This window comes from Protopterus annectens, chromosome 12.part0 (genome assembly GCF_019279795.1).
Source record: "Protopterus annectens isolate FY-2018-M chromosome 12.part0, PAN1.0, whole genome shotgun sequence".
NCBI classification, from domain to species: domain Eukaryota; kingdom Metazoa; phylum Chordata; order Ceratodontiformes; family Protopteridae; genus Protopterus; species Protopterus annectens.
Window position 1 is genome coordinate 101,991,963 of NC_056746.1, and position 19,974 is coordinate 102,011,936.

General features: G+C 43.9%; 1 protein-coding gene across 1 annotated transcript in view; it reads left to right on the forward strand.

Moving 5' to 3' along the window:
- The window catches only part of EIF3B (eukaryotic translation initiation factor 3 subunit B), a gene marked incomplete in the record, with an annotated part of 704,366 nt that overhangs the window by 649,569 nt on the left and 34,823 nt on the right, over window positions 1-19,974 (forward strand).

The window sequence follows — 19,974 nt, forward strand, 5'->3', positions numbered from 1 at the left end:
AGCGCCTTCTGTGTGGAGTCTGCATGTCCTCCCCATGGTCGAATGACATTAAAGACATGCAGGTAGGTGCGTGTGTGAATGGGTGTGCCTTCTTTGAAGGTTGGGGGTCAGGCTGGCAACAAGGCACCATAAAAATCCACTGCCAATCATTAGCGGACCGGAGTTCTGCTATGGCATCCCCAAACTGGGAAAAGCCAAAAGACAATTATAGACTGTTGACTGTATAAGTGAATGAATTTAGCAGTGTTTTGTACCAAGTAGCATGTTAGTATTAACTCATTAAAATTTTACTTTGTGTTTGACCTGCTTACATAATTTCTTAACTTGAGTGCTTTACATAGCATTTCACTTGCATTTTATTTTTCAGTTGATGTTTGTTTTTTTTGGGGGGGGGGGGGTTAAATTTTGTGGTGGACTTTACTTTCATGTCTTAGTTGTAGAACTTAACTACGTACACACATGGAGAATTGCACATGTATAGATAATACCTAGACTGTTGCCTTATTTTCTTAAATTTAATTAACGTTAGCAAAGAAAACCCAGTAGAATTAATCTTTCTTAATGGAGGATGATTATACTTTGCTACTAATGTTTCTAACATTTTCATTCTACTCTTGTGACAGAACTGAGGATGTTCTTCGTGTTTCACTGTTGCAGTCATTACATTTGGGTAATCTGCTGGCAGGTTGCCCTGATTAACAAAGTCTTGGATCCTGCGTTGGTTGCTGTCCCTTCCATGACGTCAGGTTGTCAGGGGTATAAAACATGCAGCCGACGCCATTAGATCAGTTTTTCTTGCCGCGCGGTGCCCAAAGCAGAAGCAGTTCGCAAGTGCCGGTCAGCTGATTCCTGAAATTTTTGTTTTCGCATTTCAGAACCAAAGTCTTTAACTAAAAAGCTAAGTACCCCGTTGGGGAAACTTTTTCTTGCTCCTTACCGATGTCAGTAAAAGTTAATAATTGCATTACTTGTGGGAAGCAAATACCTCATAAGGATTTTCATTTGTACTGTATTCCTTGCCTAGGCCCTGACCACAACGTACCTTGCTGTCGGTTTTGTGCTAAATTTAATCAACGCACTATTAAACGGTATATTTTTGCTTCTAAATTTATTTATTTATTTATTTTATTTATTTATTTAACATTTGTTGACCGGGAAAGTCCGACTAGGTTCCACAGATCCTGTTTTCAGCGGAGGCCCGGGGAGAAATGCTCCAGAGGGTGGCCTAATAGTTAAGGTGTTTGCCTTACAAACACAAGGTGTAGGATTTGAGTCTCACAAGGGATAATTGGCTAGGCTTAAAATGGCTCACAAGGGCAGTTAGCTTAGTACTAATCTATGAACCTATGAACCTATAAGAATGCTCCAAATATTTTGGTTCATGGTTTAATTATCCAGAAATGTCGTCGGTTAGCAATCCGACTACTGGAATACCTAAAAAATGCAAACAAAAAGACAGAGACAGGCTGTCGAGGTCCAAAACTGATGGCGGCGCTTCTCCTAAGCCAGTCGCCAGTTCGCCGGTACTCAGTGAGGTGCTTTCGTAGCCCCCGATACCCACTGCTTCTGATTCACAGGCCTCTTCTGAGACCCATTCAGAGTCCGGTATGCCACGAGATGCTTCAGTTATGAAACCTGCGGATGTCTCTACCTTAGGTGGGTCCAGATCCTCTGTGTAGGCGCAACGGCTTCTGAGGGTAGTTTTCAATACTACAGATTTGTATATTAGACCAACACCATCTTCAAAACTAAGGCCAAAATCTAAATCTATGTGTAAAAAACTGACGCCTGGGCCACATGTGCAGGTCCCTATGACTGAAAAACAAATGATCAAAATGGCTGAAGATTTAATTACTCTATCTGGGGTAGCCAACCCCCTCCTTCTAAGAGGCCTAGGCAAGACATTGATTATGAATCTTCTGAACAGGATTCTATTTCTTCTGACTCTTCTAATGAACAGGATTTGTCTATACTTACTTATGAGGACTCTGATGCAGAAGACTACATTCCTTCTGCTTCTCCCCCTGAGAATTTTTCTTTTGAGGAAACTTTACATACTTTAAGGGAACATTTCTACTGGGAAAGTCAGGATTTCTCTGAATCTAAAAAGAGACTTAGAGATTTTCTTCTTCTTCCACAGCATAGGCCTTTGGCTATACCTCCTGTTCTAGACATTGTTGATGATGTTTTTTCAGAATCTAGTATGGCTCCTGATTCTCTGCCTCCGGCTCCTTGTAAGCCAGGCAGAGATACTACAGGGTTCCTGACTCCCACAAATTCCTTTTCAGAAGTCCTGTTGCAGATCCTGAAACAATTACTCAGGGTCCCAAGGGCATTAAGGCCTCTACTGCTAAAAATCTTTCACCTTCTGATAGAGATTCCAGGGCGCTGGATAGATGGGGTAAGAAAGTTTACACTTCTGCAACCTTGGCAGTCAGGGCTTTAAACTGTCAATTTCTTATGCTTAAATATCAACAGCATATCATGGGACTGCTTAAACAGAAAATGATAATTTCTGACTGTGTGGAAAATAAAGATTTACAGGATTTATTGCATTCAGCTGAACAAGTTGGAAAACATACTTTGCAATGTGGTTTTGTTTCTTTGGAGGTCTCTTGCAGGGTTGCTATAACTGGGGTCTGTGCTAAGAAGGCATGCTTGGCTCAAAGAGCAAACTCTGCCTGATCATGTTAAAGCAAAATTGTTGGATGCTCCTTTACAACAGGACCATCTCTTTGGTAATAAGGCTGAAGAAGTTTTAAAAAAGATGGAAGATGAAGCTAAATCTATGCAAATTGTGAAAGATTTCTTACAAGTGCAACCGCCAAGATTTAGTAGGCACTGGCCTACTAAGAACTGGTCCTTTCCAGTTCCTTCGAGAGCCACTCAAGTCAAACCCAGACATTCCAAAGGCTCCAGGTTTCAGTCACAAGGGACTTTTAGAGCAAAACAATGGGGTGCCTCCACCTCCAAATCTGGAAACAACAAGGCACCTCCCTATGGTAAACCGTCTCAATGACTTCCCTTTACACTTACCAAGCACTTACCTTTTAGCCGCCCCTTTGGGGGGAAAACTGGCACTTCATGCAAGAAACTGGCAACTTATAACCCAGGACAAATGGGTTTTAAATATAGTATCCCAGGGATACAGATTTCATTTCCACACGTTGCCAATCCCAAACGGATGGCCAGACCTGCCCCCAAATCAGTGGGCAGAGGCTCAGAAACAAGTACTGTCCCTCATGAACATGGGGGCTATTCAACCAGTACCAGAAGAGGAAAAGGGACACGGTTTCTATTCAAGACTTTTCCAGGTAGCCAGAAAAGTCAAATCATGGCGTCCAGTTCTGGACTTATCTACTCTAAACACATTTCTGGACATTCCAAACTTCAAGATGCTGACTCTTCAGCAGTTACTTCCTATGCTAGGCAAAGATGCCTGGTTGGTAACTAGACTTAAAAGAGGCTTACCTGCATATCCCAGTCAGGGAATCTTGCAGAAGATTCCTCCACGTCAAAGCAGACTACTTGCATTACCAGTTCTCTGCACTGCCCTTTGGCTTATTTATTGTGCCCAGGGTCTTCACAAAGTGTCTGGCTCCAGGAATTGCATTTTGCAGGCAAAGAAATATTCAAATATATCCATACCTGGACGATTGTTTAATTCAGGCAAAAAACAAGGACATTCTTCTAAAACATCTGGCGTTTGTAAAAAAATGGTTCTAACTTGTCTAGAGTACACCATAAATGAAAAGAAATCACAACTGGTACCCTCGCAAAAAATTACATTCCTGGGTGCAAGCTTGAATACAACTGCCCAGATGGCTTACCTTGTGCCAGAAAAGCAAATTCATTTGGTAACGTACTTCAAATAGGTGGCCACAAAAACCCTGCTATCTGCAGGGCAAATTCTGCAAGCCCTGGGGTTCATGGCCTCCTGCATTCTTCTAATTCCATATGCAAGACTGCATATGAGGAAACTTTAGTGGTACTTAAAAAGTTTATGAAGTCAACATTGTCACAGCCTGGAAACAATCATTCCTATCATACCTTGCCTGCAACCTAGAGTTCCTATGGTGGGCAGAGGCCTGCCACCAAAACAAGGGACTGCCATTCACTCCACACCCTGCCGCCCAAACCCTAACTACAGACGGATCAGACTATACTTTGGGGGCTCATCTGGTAGGGAAGTGCATTCAGGGCAAATGGAGCCCAAATCAAATGCACCTTCATAGCAATCAGAAAGAGATGCTAGCTGTAAAGAATGCACTGACAGCCTTCAAGGACTACCTTCATCCAGAACAATTAATGATAAAGACAAGACAACACCACAGTTATGTGGTACATAAACAAGCATGGGGGTACACATTCCTACCCCCTTTGCAGACTAGTCATGGCGTTGTGGAACACGGCCTTGACCTACCAAATACAACTACAAGCTCAATTCCTGCCAGGAAAGCTGAATACTCTGGCAGACGAACTAAGCAGAAATCTCATGGACCCACACGAATGGAAACTGGAACCACAAATTTTCAACATGTTAACATGCACATGGGGGAGTCCAGACATAGATCTTTTTGCCTCACTTAGAACTATCAGTTGGACAAATTCTGCACAAGAACTCATCACAAAAAAAGCCTGGAAAGTGAATGCTCTATCATTCAGCTGGAAAAACCTATCAGTCTATGCTTTTCCCCCTCTGCCTCTGCTCTCCAAAGTTCTACTAAAAATCAGACAGGACAAACCAAAAATGATTCTGATTGCTCCAGACTGGCCTCGTCTGCACTGGTACCCACTCTTGTGCAACATGTCACACCTTCCACCATGGCACCTGCCTCAGACACCTTACTTACTGTCTCAGCAGAACAACCAAATTCTGCACACTCAGCTCCAAACTTTGAATCTTGCAGAGTGGCTAATCACCTAAATTCACCTTAGCATCCCTCAGCAAACCTGTGATGGATGTCATTTTGTAGGCTAGAAGGCCTAGTACTAGAAACTCTTATGCTGACAAATGGAAAAGATTCTGTGCCTGGAATCTATCACAAGGAATAAGCACAGCAATGCCCAATATTCCTCAGATTTTACAATACTTAACTGAGATGCTTCACGAGGGCCTGTCCTTTTCTTCCATAAAAATCCATGCCTCAGGCGTTTCAGCTCATTACAACACAGAACCTCCCTTCTTCTGTCATCCTCTGCTCTGCTAAAGCAGTATCTCAGAGGGGTCAAAAACTTAAGATCACCCAGGAGAGCTCCAACCCCTGCCTGGGACCTCAAATTTGTATTGGAAAAACCCACTGTCCCTCCTTTCGAGCCAGCTGCTACTGCAGACTTAAAAATTCTCTCCTGGAAAACAGCTTTCCTTTTAGCAGTCACGTCAACTAGAAGGATTTCTGAATTGCAGGCTGTTATGGCAGTGGAGTCTTTCATTATTTTTCATGCGGACAGGGTGGCTCTCAGGACCAATCCATCCTTCATGCCTAAGGTGGTATCCAGTGTGGCTCTCTTAATCAAACCATTCATTTGCCAACTTTCTTTCCCAATCCACAGAACATGGGGGAGCGGATTCTGCATTCATTGGATGTACATAGACAACTTAGATTTTACTTAAACAGGACAAAATCTCTAAGAAAATCTGAACTACTGGTGGCATTTGCTGCAGGGGCAGAGGGAAAGGCTATTTCAAAACAGACTATTTCCAAATGGATAAGCCATTGTATTCATTTCTGCTATATGCACCATGGTAAAACTATCCCCCAGGGGAGAAGATCTCATTCCACCAGGGCTGCATCATCTTCTACAGCCTTTCTCAGAGGTGTTCCTACCAGAGACATTCTAGAAGCTGCTACCTGGAGCTCAGTTCATACGTTCACCAAACATTACCATTTACCTTTCTTCTCTAAATCCAGAGCTGGCTTTGCCACTGCTGTCCTACAGGGCCTTTTAACTGGTCCTAATGCTGTATAAATCCATCCTCCCAACCATAGCTTTGGGAATATACCCAAATGTAATGACTGCAACAGTGAAACACGAAGAACATAGTTGTGTACATTTACCATAAATGTAGATGTTCGAGTGTATTCACTGTTGCAGTCCTGTTTACCATCCCTCCAACCCCCTGTTTTTCTCTTACTATACCTCTACTTTCCTTTACTATGCTTAAAAGCCTTTTTGGTATATTTACTTTAGTTTGGAGGTATATTTTTGTGTTTTTTTAAATTACTTAAATGTTTGGCTCCCCATTTGGGGGGGCACCTGACATCTGGGGCAAGAAAAACTGATGTAATGGCATCAGCTGCATGTTTTATACCCCTGACGTCATGGAGGAAGGGACAGCAACCGACACAGGACCCAAGACTTTGTTAATCAGGCCGACTGAGGGCAACCTGCGAGCAGATTACCCAAATGTAATGACTGCAACAGTGAATACACTCGAACATCAACATTTATAGTAAGTGTACACAACTGTACTTTACTTGGCTACATGGTTAGGACTGTAGTTTAACAGGATGGGCGTTAACTTCTTGTGCAGCCTTGTGTCAGTTGCTAACAGCATTCCATTATTTATTTGTTTGACTGGGTTAGTTCCACTAGGCTAGTAGCCGTGGTCAGTGGAGACCTGAGGTGGTATTTATACCACTAGGGGATATTTAGCTAGGTCATCGGGGAATCTCCTCTACTCTTTTTGATAGATGCCTTACAATCTTTTATATCCACCTGAGCTACCACCAGCTCAAGTAGGTGGAGCCTTGGTTTAATGTCTCATGTGAAGGACAGCGCACATAAGAGTGCAGCAGCCCTTTTATCCTGCACTGCAGGTGTCAGCATTCGATCTGCCTGGTGTGGGAAATGAACCCACAGCCTTCTGCACCAAAGGCGTTTGTGCTACCTGTTGCTCCACTGCCAGTGCTGCATGTAGGATCTGATGTTATCTATGTCACTGTTTTCACTCTTGGGTCCTAGGATCCGACATCAGATCCAAGCTGGCAAATTTTCAGACGGGTCATAGGCTCGAGTTCCTCCCACTGCCATAATCCATTGCTGCCCTCTAACCCCTCAGATCTTTTGCCGCTCGCTAGCCTCAGATGTGATTTTTGGGCTCAAGTCTTTTAGTAGGGATAAGTGCTTGATGTCCTCCTATTCTTCTTCTGCAGTATTCCTGACTTAAGGGAGTTGTCTTCCAAGGTGACGACCCGACATCGGCCAGTATACAAAGTGTTTTAATGCCTAAGATGTGCAGTATGTCTAATGTTGGCCGACAGCAGACATCGGCCATAAAAGAGACATACGCATGCATCACCCTCAGAACTTCTTTGCCGTCAGTCAGATCACCAGTCCCGTTCTGCTATCAGAATCACTATTCTTCGCATAAGATAAGTGCCCCATTGGGGTAACCTTTGATATTCTTCGTGTTTAACTGTTGCAGTCATTATATTTGGGTAATTTGCTGGCAGGTTGCCCTCAGTCGGCCTGAATATCAAAGTCTTGGGTCCTGCGTCGGTTGCTGTCTCCTCTTCCATGAAGTCATGTCGTCAGGGGTATAAAACATGCAGCCAACGCCATTTTCTTCAGTCTTTCTTGCCGCATGGTGCCCGAAGCAGAAGCAGTTCGCAAGTGCCGGTCGGCCGACTCCTGAAATTTTCGCATTTGAGTTTCAGAACCGAAGTCTTCAATTAAAGCTAAGAGCCCCGTTGAGGAAACTTTGTCTTGCTCCTTACTGATGTTAGTAAAAGTTAATAATTGCATTACTTGTGGGAAGCAAATACCTCATAAGGATTTTCATTTGTACTGTGTTCCTTGCCTAGGCCCAGATCATAACATGCCTTGCTGTCGGTTTTGTGCTAGATTTAACCAACGCACTATTAAGCATCTGTATATCTTTGCTTCAAAATATTTTGGAAACAGATTTAATTACCCTGAAATGTTGTCTGATAGCAATCCGACTACCGGAGTTCAGAAAAAAACACAAAGAAAAGGACAGAGACAGACCGTCAAGGTCTAAAACCAACGACGAAGCTTCTCCTAAGCCAGTCGCCGGTTCACCGGTACTCAGTGAGGTGTTTTCGCAGCCCCTGATACCCGCTATTTTCGAGTCACAGGCCTCCACCGAGACCCATGTGGTGTCCAGCATGCCGCGAGATTCTCAGAGTATTGTACCCGCGGATGTCTCTCCCTCGGATGGGTACAGAGCCGCTGAGCAGGCACCAGCTTCTGAGGGTGTTTTCAGGCTTCAGCATTTCTATATAAAATCAACGCCAGCTTCAAAGACAAAAGCAGCTTCTAAGGCTAAAAAACTATGCATGAGCCACGTGCTCAGGCCTCTATGCCTAAAAACAGATGATCAAATTGGCTGAAGACTTAATTACCTTAATCAGGGGTTCCCAACCCCCCCCCCCCCCGATAAGAGGTCTAGGCAAGACACTGATTATGAATCTTCAGATTCCTCTTCTGATCAGGAATTTTCTATACCACCCTATGAGGATTCAGATGCAGAGGAATCCATCCCATCTACATCTCCTCCTGAAGATTATTCTTTTGGAGAAACCTTGCATACATTAAGGGAACATTTTCATTGGGAGAGTCAGGATTTCTCAGAATCAAAAAAGAGGCTTAGGGATTTCCTTCTTCCTCAGCATAGGCCTTTGGCTATACCTCCTGTATTATACATTGTTGATGATGTGTTTTCGGACTCAAGCATGGCTCCAGATTCCCTACCTTCGGCTCCTAGTAAGCCAGACAGATATTGCAGGGTTCCTGACTCCCACCATTTTTTATTCAAAAATCCTGCTGCTGACCCTGAAGCTATTTCACAGGGTCCCAAAGGTGTAAAGGCCTCAACAGCTAAGAATCCTACCCCCTCTGATAGAGATTCCAGGGTGCTGGATAGATGGGGAAAGAAGGTTTATACATATGCAACCTTGGCAATTAGGGCCTTAAACTGCCAGTTCACATGCTTAAATATCAACAGCATGTTATGGGATTATTGAAACAGAAATGATGTTGATTTCTGAATGTGTGGAAAATAAAGAATTACAAGAATTATTGCATGCAGCAGAAAAGGTTGGAAAGCATACTTTGCAATGTGGTTTTGATTCCTTGGAGGACTCTTGCAGGGCTGCAATTACTGGATCTGTGATTAGAAGGCATGCCTGGCTCAAGGAGCAAAATCATGTTAAAGTTAAATTGTTGGATGCACCTTTACAGCATGGTACTCTGTTTGGTAATAAGGCAGAAGAGGTTTTAAAGAAAATGGAAGACAAAGCTAAATCTATGCAAACTGCAAAAGATTTCTTACAAGTGCAGCCACCAAGATTCAGTAGACACTGGCCTATAAAAAATTGGTCCTTTCCTGTGTCCGACAGAGCCTCGCGGGGCAAATCCAGGCGCTCAAATGTCTCTAGATACCAATAACAGGGTTCTTACAGGTCAAAGCAATGGGGTGCTTCTACCTCCAAATCTGGAGGAAACAAAGCACAACCCTACAGTAAACAGTCTCAATGATTTCCCTCTGCCATCACCAAGCACTTATCTTTTGGCAGCCCCCTTAGGGGGAAAATTAGCACTTCGTGCTCAAAATTGGCAGTTAATAACCCAGGACAAGTTGGTATTAAACATAGTATCCCAGGGATACAGATTTCATTTCCATACCTTGCCAATTCCAAACTGTTGGCCAGATCTGCCACAAAATCAATGGGCAGAGGCACAGAAAAGTTAAGTTCCTCATGGATATGGGGACTATTCAACCAGGACAGGAAAAGGGGCAAGGGTTTTACTCAAGACTGTTCCTGGTACCCAGAAAAGACAATGCCTGGCACCCAATACTGCATTTATCGATTTTTAACACATTCTTGGACATCCCAAAATTCAAAATGCTGACTTTGCAACAGCTTCTGCCCATGCTGGGCAAGAACGCTTGGTTAGTGACTCTAGACTTAAAAGAGGCATACCTGCATATCCCAATAAGGGAGTCATGCAGAAGATACCTCCGCTTCAAGGCTGGTTTTATGCATTACCAATTCTCTGCACTGCCCTTTGGCTTATCTACTGCGCCCAGGGTCTTTACAAAGTGCCTGGCACCAGTAATTGCATTTTGCAGGCAAAGAAGCATACAAATCTATCCTTACTTGGACGACTGTCATTCAAGCAGAAAACAAGGACATTCTTCTTCAACATATGGCGTTTGTAAAAAGGCTTCTAACATGCCTAGGGTACTCAGTAAATGAAAAGAAATCACAGCTGGTACCCTCTCAAAAGATTACATTCCTGGATGCAAGCTTGAATACAACTGCCCAGATGGCTTACCTTACGCCAGACAAGCAAAGGCAACTGACTACTTCAAACAGATGGCAACAAAAACCCAGTTATCTGCAAGACAAATTCTGCAGGCTTTGGGGTTCATGGCATCCTGCATTCTACTAATTCCATATGCGAGACTGCATATGAGGAAACTACAATGGTATCTAAAAAGTTTATGGAGTCAGCATTGCCACAGTCTGGAAACAATGATTCCTCTCATTCCCTGCCTACAACAGGAGTTTCTTTGGTGGGCAGAGACATGTCACCAGAACAGGGGACAGTCTTTTACTCTACCCCCTGCCACCCAAACCCTAACTACAGATGCATCAGACTATGCTTGGGGGGCCCACCAGGCGGGGAGATGCATTCAGGGCATATGGAGCCCAAAACAAATGCATCTGCATATCATCCAGAAAGAGATGTTAGCTGTTCAGAATGCCCTGACAGCCTTCAAGGACTTGCTTCATCCAGGACATCTACTGATAAAGACGGACAACACCACAGTTATGTGGTACATAAGCAGTGGGGTACACATTCCTACCCCCTTTGCAGATTAGCCATGGCATTGTGGGATACAGCCTTGACTTACCAAGTACATCTTCAAGCTCAATTCCTGCCAGGAAAACAAAATACTCTGGCAGATGACCTAAGCAGAAATCTTATGGACCCTCACGAGTGGAAACTGGATCCACAAGTCTTCAGCATGATAACAGAGAAATGCGGGAGTCCAGACATAGATCTATTTGCCTCTCCTCAAAATTATCAACTGGACAAATTCTGCACAAGGAATTATCACAGATGAGCATGGAAAGTGGATGCCCTATCCTTCAGTTAGAAAAACCTAAACCTATCAGTCTACGTCTTTCCTCCTATGCCTCTTCTTCCCAAGGTCTTACTAAAGTTCAGACAGGAAAAACCAAAAATGATCCTAATTGCCCCGGACTGGCCTCGCCAGCACTGGTACCCAATTCTAAGGAATATGTCTCAACTCCCTCCTTGGTACTTGCCTCAAGTACCTCATCTACTGTCTCAGCAGAGCAATCAAATTCTGCGCAATCCACTCCAAACTCTGAACCTGGCAGCATGGCTGATCATGTAATTATTCAAACAACACCTCTCAGTAAATCTGTGATGGATGTCATTTTGGAAGCCAGAAGGCCTAGTACTAGAAAATCTTATGCTGATAAATGGAAGAGATATTGTGCTTGGACCCAAGCACAAGGGACGGACACAACAAAGCCAAATATTCCTCAGATTTTACAATACTTGACTGAGATGCTTGACAAGGGCCTATATTTTTCATCAATAAAAATCCATGCCTCTGCCATCTTGGCTCATTACAACACAGAGCCTCCCATCTTTTCTCATCCTCTGCTAAAACAGTATCTTAGAGGGGCCAAAAATTTAAGGCCTCCCAGAAGTTCACCAACTTCTGCATGGGACCTCAGTTTTGTGTTGGAAAAGCTCACCCTGCCTCCATTTGAACCAGCAGCTACTGCGGATATAAAGTTTTTATCTTGGAAAACAGCTTTCCTTCTGGCGATCACTTCAGCAAGAAGGGTTTCAGAACTACAGGCGTTCATGGCTGTGGAGCCTTTTATTACATTTTACCTGGACAGGGTGTCCCTCAGGACCAATCCTTCCTTTATGCCTAAGCTGGTATCCAGTGTGGCTCTTAACCAAACTATTCACCTGCCAACTTTTTACCCAAATCTGCAGAACAAGGGGGAGTGGATTCTACATTCCTTGGACGTACACAGACAACTAAGATTCTCCTTAAACAGGACCAAATCTCTAAGAAAGTCTGAGCAGCTACTGGTGGCATTTGCTGCAGGATTAAAGGGGAAGGCTATTTCAAAGCAGACTATTTCAAAATGGATAAGCCACTGCATTCGTTTCTGCTATTTGCATCATGGTAAACCGGCGCCTAAGGGTATCAGGTCACATTCCACCAGGGCTGCATCTACCTCAGCAGCCTTTCGCAGAGGGTTGCCAACCAAAGACATTCTAGAAGCTGCTACTTGGAGCTCTGTTCATACTTTTACATAGCATTATAATTTGCCTCTTCTTTAAGTCCAGGGCAGGCTTTGCCACTGCAGATGTTCATCGTGTTACACTGCTGCAGTCATTACACTTGGGTTATCCTGCCGTCAGGCGGTCCCGCAGTCGGCCCGAGTTCCAAAGTCTTGGTCCAGCGTCGGTTGCTGTCGCTTCCTCCCTGACGTCAGTGCGCCAGGGGTATATAAGAGGCATCCGATGCCATTTTCTTCATTCTTTCTTGCCGCACGGTGCCCGAAGTAAAACCAGTTTGCAAGTGCCGGTCGGCCGACTCCTGAGATTTTCGAAGTCGAATTTCAGATCCGAAGGCTTCAATAAAGCTAAATACCCCCTTGGGGAAACTTTTTTCTTGCCTCAGACCGATGTCAGAAAAAGTTAATAATTGTATTTCTTGTGGGAAGCAAATACCTCATAAGGACTTCCAGTCTTACTGTATTCCATGCCTAGGCCCTGATCACGACGTCACTAGTTGTCGGTTTTGTGCTAGATTTAACAAACGCACTATAAAACGACGTTTTGATTTTGCTTTGCACTACTTTGGCCGAAGGTTCAATTATACAATGCCGTCGGATCAACCGACGACCGCAATTCATAAAAAACGCAAAGTCAAGGATAAAGACAAGCGTCCGAGGTCCAAAACAGACGATGAAGCCTCTTCTAGGCCAGTCGCCGGTTCTCAGTGAGGCGCTTTCGCAGCCCCTGACACCCGCTACCTCAGAGCCACAGGCCGCCTCACACTCCCATGTGGAGACAACTAGGCCTCTGGAAATTCAAGGTATTGGGCCTATGGAAACTAATCCCTCAGATGGGTCCGGAGCCACTGAGCAGGCATCGGCTTCTGAGGGTGTTTTCAGACCTTGACAACTTACCATTAAAGCAACAGCCAAGACAAAAACACCATTAAAGACAAAGAAGCAAGTACAGCATTCTCCAGGACAGGCCTCCATGCCTAAGAAACAGATGCTCAAAATGGCCGAAGACCTCATTACTCTAATCAGGGGTTCCCATCCCCCTCCTGAGAAAAGGCCTAGGCAGGATACAGACTATGATTCCTCTGATCAGGTTTCCATTTCCTTTGATTCCTCTTCAGAACAGGGATTCTCTCTACCCCCCTATGAGGACTCTGATGCTGAAGAATCTATCCCTTCAGCCTCTCCTCCTGAGGATTACTCTTTTGTGGGGAAACTTTACATACCATGACGGAGCATTTCCATTGGGAAAGTCAGGATTATTCAGAATCCAAGAAAAGGCTCGGGGACTTCATTTTATTGCCTCAGCACAGGCCCCTTGCTATTCTGCCTGTGTTAGATATTGTGGATGATGTGTTCTCTGAATCCAGCTTATCTCCTGATTCTTTGCCCCCTGCTCCAGCCAAGCCAGATGAGTATTAGAGTCCCTGACTCTCACAAGTTTCTTTATAAAAACCCTTCTGCTGACCCAGAAACCATTTCCCAGGGTTCCAAAGGGGTTAAGGATTCTATTGCAAAAAATCCAGTCCCCTCTGACAGAGATTCTAGAGCATTGGATAGATGGAGGAAGAAAGTTTACACTTCTGCAACTTTAGCAGTAAGGGCTTTAAATTGCCAGTTTCACATGCTTAAGTACCAACAATATTTAATGGCTCAGTTAAAACAGAAAATGCTTACAACTTCAGAAGCTCCTGACTATAAAGAAATGCAGGATTTATTGCATGCAGTTGAACAGGTGGGAAAACATACTCTGCAATGTGATTTTGATTCTTTAGAGGCCTCTTGTAGAGCCGCAGTTACAGGTTCTGTGATTTGAAGGCATGCTTGGTTAAAAGAACAGAGTTTACCTGACCATGTTAAGGCAAAATTATTGGATGCTCCTTTACAGCACGATACCTTGTTTGGTGTTAAGGCAGAAGAGGTGTAAAGGAAAATGGAGGATAAAGCTAAATCTATGCAAACAGTCAAAGATTTCTTACAGGTACAGCCACCTTGATTTAGCAGAAACTGGCCTACAAAAAATTGGTCCTTTCCAGTGTCAGACAGGCCACAGAGAGGCAGATACAGACGACCAAGAGGCAGATCTCAACCCCAAGGCTCTTACAGACAACGGCAGTGGGGTACCTCAACCCCAAAAGGAGGTGAGGACAAGTCTCAACCTTACAGGAAACAGACCCAATGACTTCCCCCTTCGTATGCCAAGCACTTCCCTTTTGGCAGCCCCCTTAGGGGGGAAACTAGCACTTTTTTCTCAAAATTGGCAAACAATCACCCAAGACAAATGGGTTCTGAATATTCTGTCTCAAGGATACAGGTTCCACTTTCACACTTTACCAAGGCTAAAGGGAATGCCAAAACTGCCACAAAATCAATGGGTAGAGTCTCAAAAACAAATTTCAGCCCTCATGGACATGAGAGCTATTCAAAAAGTACTACAGCAGGAACAAGGACAAAGATTTTAGTCGAGACTCTTCCTGGTCCCCAGAAAGGACAAAGCCTGGAGACCCATACTAGACCTTTCAACTCTAAATACTTACCTGGATGTTCCGAAATTCAAAATGGCACTACAGCAGCTTCTTCCCATGCTGGGCAATAAGGCTTGGCTTGTTACTCTGGACCTCAAAGAGGCATACCTGCATGTCCCTATCAGACAAAATTGCAGAAGATACCTCAGATTCAAAGCAGGTACAATGCACTACCAATTCTCTGCACTGCCCTTTGGCTTATCTACTGCGCCCAGGGTCTTTACAAAGTGCCTGGCACCAGTAATTGCATTTTGCAGACAAAAAGGAATTCAAATATATCCATACCTGGATGACTGTCTCATTCAAGCAGAGAAAAAGGACATTCTTCTAAAGCATCTGGCGTTTGTAAAAAGGCTGCTAATTTATCTAGGGTACACAGTAAACGAAAAGAAGTCAAAACTAGTGCCCTCACAACAGGTAATATTCCTGGGTGCCAGCTTGCATACAGTGGCCCAGATGGCTTATCTCACGCCAGACAAACAAGGACAACTGACTCAATATTTTCAATTACTGGCAAAAAAGTCCCATCTCCCTGCAAGAAAAATTCTGCAGGCCCTAGGATTCATGGCATCCTGCATACTACTAATTCCATATGCCAGACTGCATATGAGGAAATTGCAATGGTACCTAAAAAGTGTTTGAACTCAACACTCTCACAGTTTAGAAACAGTAATATCAATAAATTCCCTGCCTACAACAGGAGTTTCAGTGGTGGGCACAGGCATGTCACCTCAACAAGGATCAGCCTTTCACTCTACCCACAGCCAGGCAGACTCTAACAACAGATGCTTCGGATTATGCCTGGGGAACATACATGGCAGGAAAACGTATTCAGGGGAAGTGGACCACAGAACAAATGCATCTTCACATCAATCAAAAAGAGATGTTGGCTGTTCAAAATGCCCTAACAGCTTTCAAGGACATTCTGCATCCAGGACAATTATTATTAAAGACAGACAACACCACATGTGTTATGTGGTACATAAACAAGCAAGGGGGCACTCATTCTTATCCCCTATGCAGGCAAGCCATGACCTTGTGGAACACAGCTCTAACTTATCAAGTTCATCTGCAAGCACAATTCCTGCCAGGAAAGAAAAATACTCTGGCAGACAATCTCAGCAGAAATATCATGGACCCTCACGAATGGAAATTGAATCCACAAATCTTCAGCATGGTAATGCAAAAATGGAGGTGCCCAGACATAGATCTCTTTGCCTCCCCACTGAATTGCCAACTACAAAAATTCTGCACAAGGACTTACCACACACAAGCATGGAAAGTGGATGCTCTTGAAGTTAGTCAGTGTTTGCTGAATTTTGTTATTTGCTAGTAATTACAGGTGTGGGGGCAGTCACATTCTTTGATTTCCTGTCCTTGCCTATTTAAGTGGTACAGTGTGAAATATTTTCTGCTTAAAAACCTCAGCTTTGGCCGGCTAAGAACTTGCTATATTCAACTGGACGTATAAGAGAATTTAAGTACCTTTATCTGCTCTTTTTTTTTCCCAAAAAATACAGTATTTAAATTGATTTTAACTGTGTGGAAGGAATATTAACTGAACTGGAAGCTTTCACTCTGCTCTTCAGTTAGTCCCACCCACCCTCCCTGTTTTTGTTTTGGTTTGGTTTGGTTTTGGTGTTAATCTTAGTGGCCTTGCAACTGCCCGCCCCTCTTGTAAATTTGTGTTTGGATACTCCTTCTGGGCCCATCTCATTTGCTCACTCAACTGAGTGCACTGAGATCATATTCTGATTTCAGGCACTCCTACTGTGTACAAAGAGAGCATCTGGGAAACAGAAAAAAAAAATTAAGCTCGTTTCCTGCCTTTCCTGTTAAGTGGTATAGACTATTTGTAGGCTTCTGAGCCCCCAAGCCCTACTGTGTTGGAGGGAAGCCTTCTAGCTTAGTTTTTTTTTCTTATAACTAGCCAGTTTTAGTTTCAGCACTCAAATCTGTTTCTTTGATCTCAGCACTTGTTCAGGAAAAAAAAAAAATTTCATCTGCTTTTACTGTACTTGTGTTTCTACCTACTTTTTTTACTTTTGCATCATCTTAAAAGTACTCAATTGTATTTATTACTGCTTGGTTTAACTCATTCTAAGCCTTTTGGTTTAAACACTTGGGCTTCGGACCAGTTGTTTTGCACTGAGAAGGTTTGTGGTCTGCACTGTAGTGGCAGAACAGTGTCTGTTATTCTAAAAGTGTATTAATTCTGGTTTAAGCACTTGGGCTTTCAGGCCAGTTATTTTACATTAAGAGGGTTCGTGGTCTGCACTCTTGTGGGAGGAGAGGCTGGACTCTGCCCTTCTGAGCTGGGAATTTCTGGTTGAAGGCTTATAGTGCATGCATATCTGAACTGCTTCTTACTGAAGTTGGTGCGCCTTGTTTGCTGTGGCATAGACTGGATACGGGCCTGCTGGATCTAGCTTTGTTTGTGTAACTTGAGCACTAATCCAGGCATTCTCTAAAATATTCAATTGTATTTATTACTGCTTGGTAGTAACTTGATTAAAGTTTAGCTATCATTCTAAGTCTTTTGGATTAAGCACTTGGGCTTCAGACCAGTTGTTTTACATTAGGAAGGTTTGTGGCATGCACTGTGGTGGCAGGACAGGTAGCTTTCATCCTTCTAAGTTGGGAACTGCTGATTGAGAGCCCAGTGTCTGTTATTCTTAAAGTGTATTAGTTCTGGTTTAAGCACTTGGGCTTCAGGCCAGTTATTTTACATTAAGAAGGTTTGTGGTCTGCACTCTTGTGGGAGAAGAGGCTGGACTCTGCCCTTCTGAGCTGGGAATTTCTGGTTAAAGGTTTATAGTGCCTGAATATTTGAACTGTATCTTACTGAAATTGGTGCACCTTGTTTGCTGTAGCATAGACTAGATCCAGGCCTGCTGAATCTAGCTTTGTTTATATGCTTGTTATTTGTTTGCTTGTTATTTCCTGGAGCTAATGCCACCTAATACGGCTTCTCAGCGCTTCTGTGGATCACTAGTGATATCTGCATTGCTTACTGTACTTATTTCCTTGTTTCACTTGAAAGAAAGTTACTGTTTGTCGTTTTGCATTTAAGTTACCTGTAACACATTGCACTTAAGTTACCTGGCACTTGCTCACTAAAGCAATTATATAAGTCAGCAATAAAATTAAAAGCACTACACCCTCACTCCCCACTGGCCCTGGTTTTCAATTATTAAGGAATTCCCAATATTATTCTAGCATGTCCAAAGGTCAGTTGTCAGTCTCCTCGGTCCAGCTGGTGAATCTGGGAATCTTGAGGCAATGTTACAACTGCCTCATGTACACAGACAACCCTTTCCTCCTCCCAACAAATTCCAACACATGCGAGAGATGCAACCATATAGCCAAACTGGAGGCTAAGCTCTCTCAACTCAGTACTGGCATAACCAGTCAGGAGGAGAAGGAAACCACACTCACTACAATTCCAGTCTCACATAGACCTACCACGACAGCAAACCAAACACATAATCACACAAAAACATACTCAGAGGCTCTAAATAAAGATCTGCCGAAGCAGCAGAGACCTCCAAAGCAGACACCCAAGTAGCCGCTACCCCAAAACAAAACACGTGCAACACATATCTCACAAAGCCAGTGTGCCAAACAGTCACAGCCCTTAAGACTAAACAACACACCTGATACACTTGTAATAGGTGACTCTATCGTCAGGCACACTGATGTCCCGCTCACCAGGCTGAACAAGGAGAGGGTCACAGTGAGCAGCCTGTCGGACGCTAGGATCCGCCACATAACACAAGCACTCAGGTCACTCCAAGGCAAGTACAAATATGACTCAGTCATTGTCCATGCTGGTGTGAATGACCCGAGACGTACCTCCCTGGACTACATGAAAAGAGACATAAAGGAGCTCTCTGAGCATGTAGCCCAGGTCGGTATGACCCTGACCTTGAGTAGCATCTTACCCTCACCAAGAATGATGCCACAATATGAAGACAAGATGATCAATTTCAACAATTGGCTTAAGTACTGGTGTCATTCAAAGGGATCCAATGCCTGTCAGCTTGGGATGATATGCTCGACAAGCCACGATGCTTCGCTAGGGACGGCTTGCACCTGTCACCCCTGGGCTTTCGGATATTGGCAAAGGCTCTTGCTACACCCATAGTGCTTTTTTAGGCAAGGCTCAAAAGACAAACCCACCTCCATAGGTATCACAAGGGATAAGAAACTAAGAGTAATGCTACTCAACGCCAGAAGTCTAAACCTCAAGATGCACGCAAAACTCTCCTTAGCATGGAGAACATCGATATCTGTGCAGTAACAGAAACCTGGTTCAGGGCTACCGAGAGCACCCCAGCACTACCAGGTTATACCTCATACCATGCTTTTCGGCCCCAAAACTTGGACCGAACCACAAAAGGAGGGGGAGTATCGATATTCATCAAAGATACCCACACCTCCAGGTTGGTGGCAAAGCACGAAGCATCAGAGACTATCCATGTGCAACTAACAGTGGGTAAAACTGCCTTCCAGTTTATAGCCTGCTACAGACCACCCTCCCAAACCCAGGAACCCCACTCGGCCTTCCTGAGAACACTGGAATATATGAAGGTCTCTCCAAATACCATTATATTGGGCGACTTCAACTACCCAAACGTAGACTGGGAGCATTACTCTAGCTCCAACACCCTAGCCCAAAGGTTCCTAGAATTTATAAACTCAAATGCTGTGGAACAACTTGTTACCACTCCCACAAGAGGGGAAAACGTACTGGACCTGATCATCACCAACATTGGGACTCTGTGCTCCAGACCAGAAGTGTATCCCTCACTGTTAAGATCAGACCATAAACTAATCTCACTGGATATTCACATCCCGACCCCACCCCCTGCCCAGAAAACCACAGTGAAAAACTTCTCTAAAGCAAATGTCACACTCCTCAAAACTGAGGTGGAATCCTTCAAAGCCCCCGGGCCTGTGGAAAATACGGCCCAGACTGCAGAATCCTTTATAAATGCATTCTATGAACACCTTCAGGAATGCATGGATCATGCGATCCCAAATAAAACCAAGACCCAATCCTCCAAAGGCAGACGTCCTGTCTGGTGGACCCCAGCCATAAACAAACTGTACAATAGAAG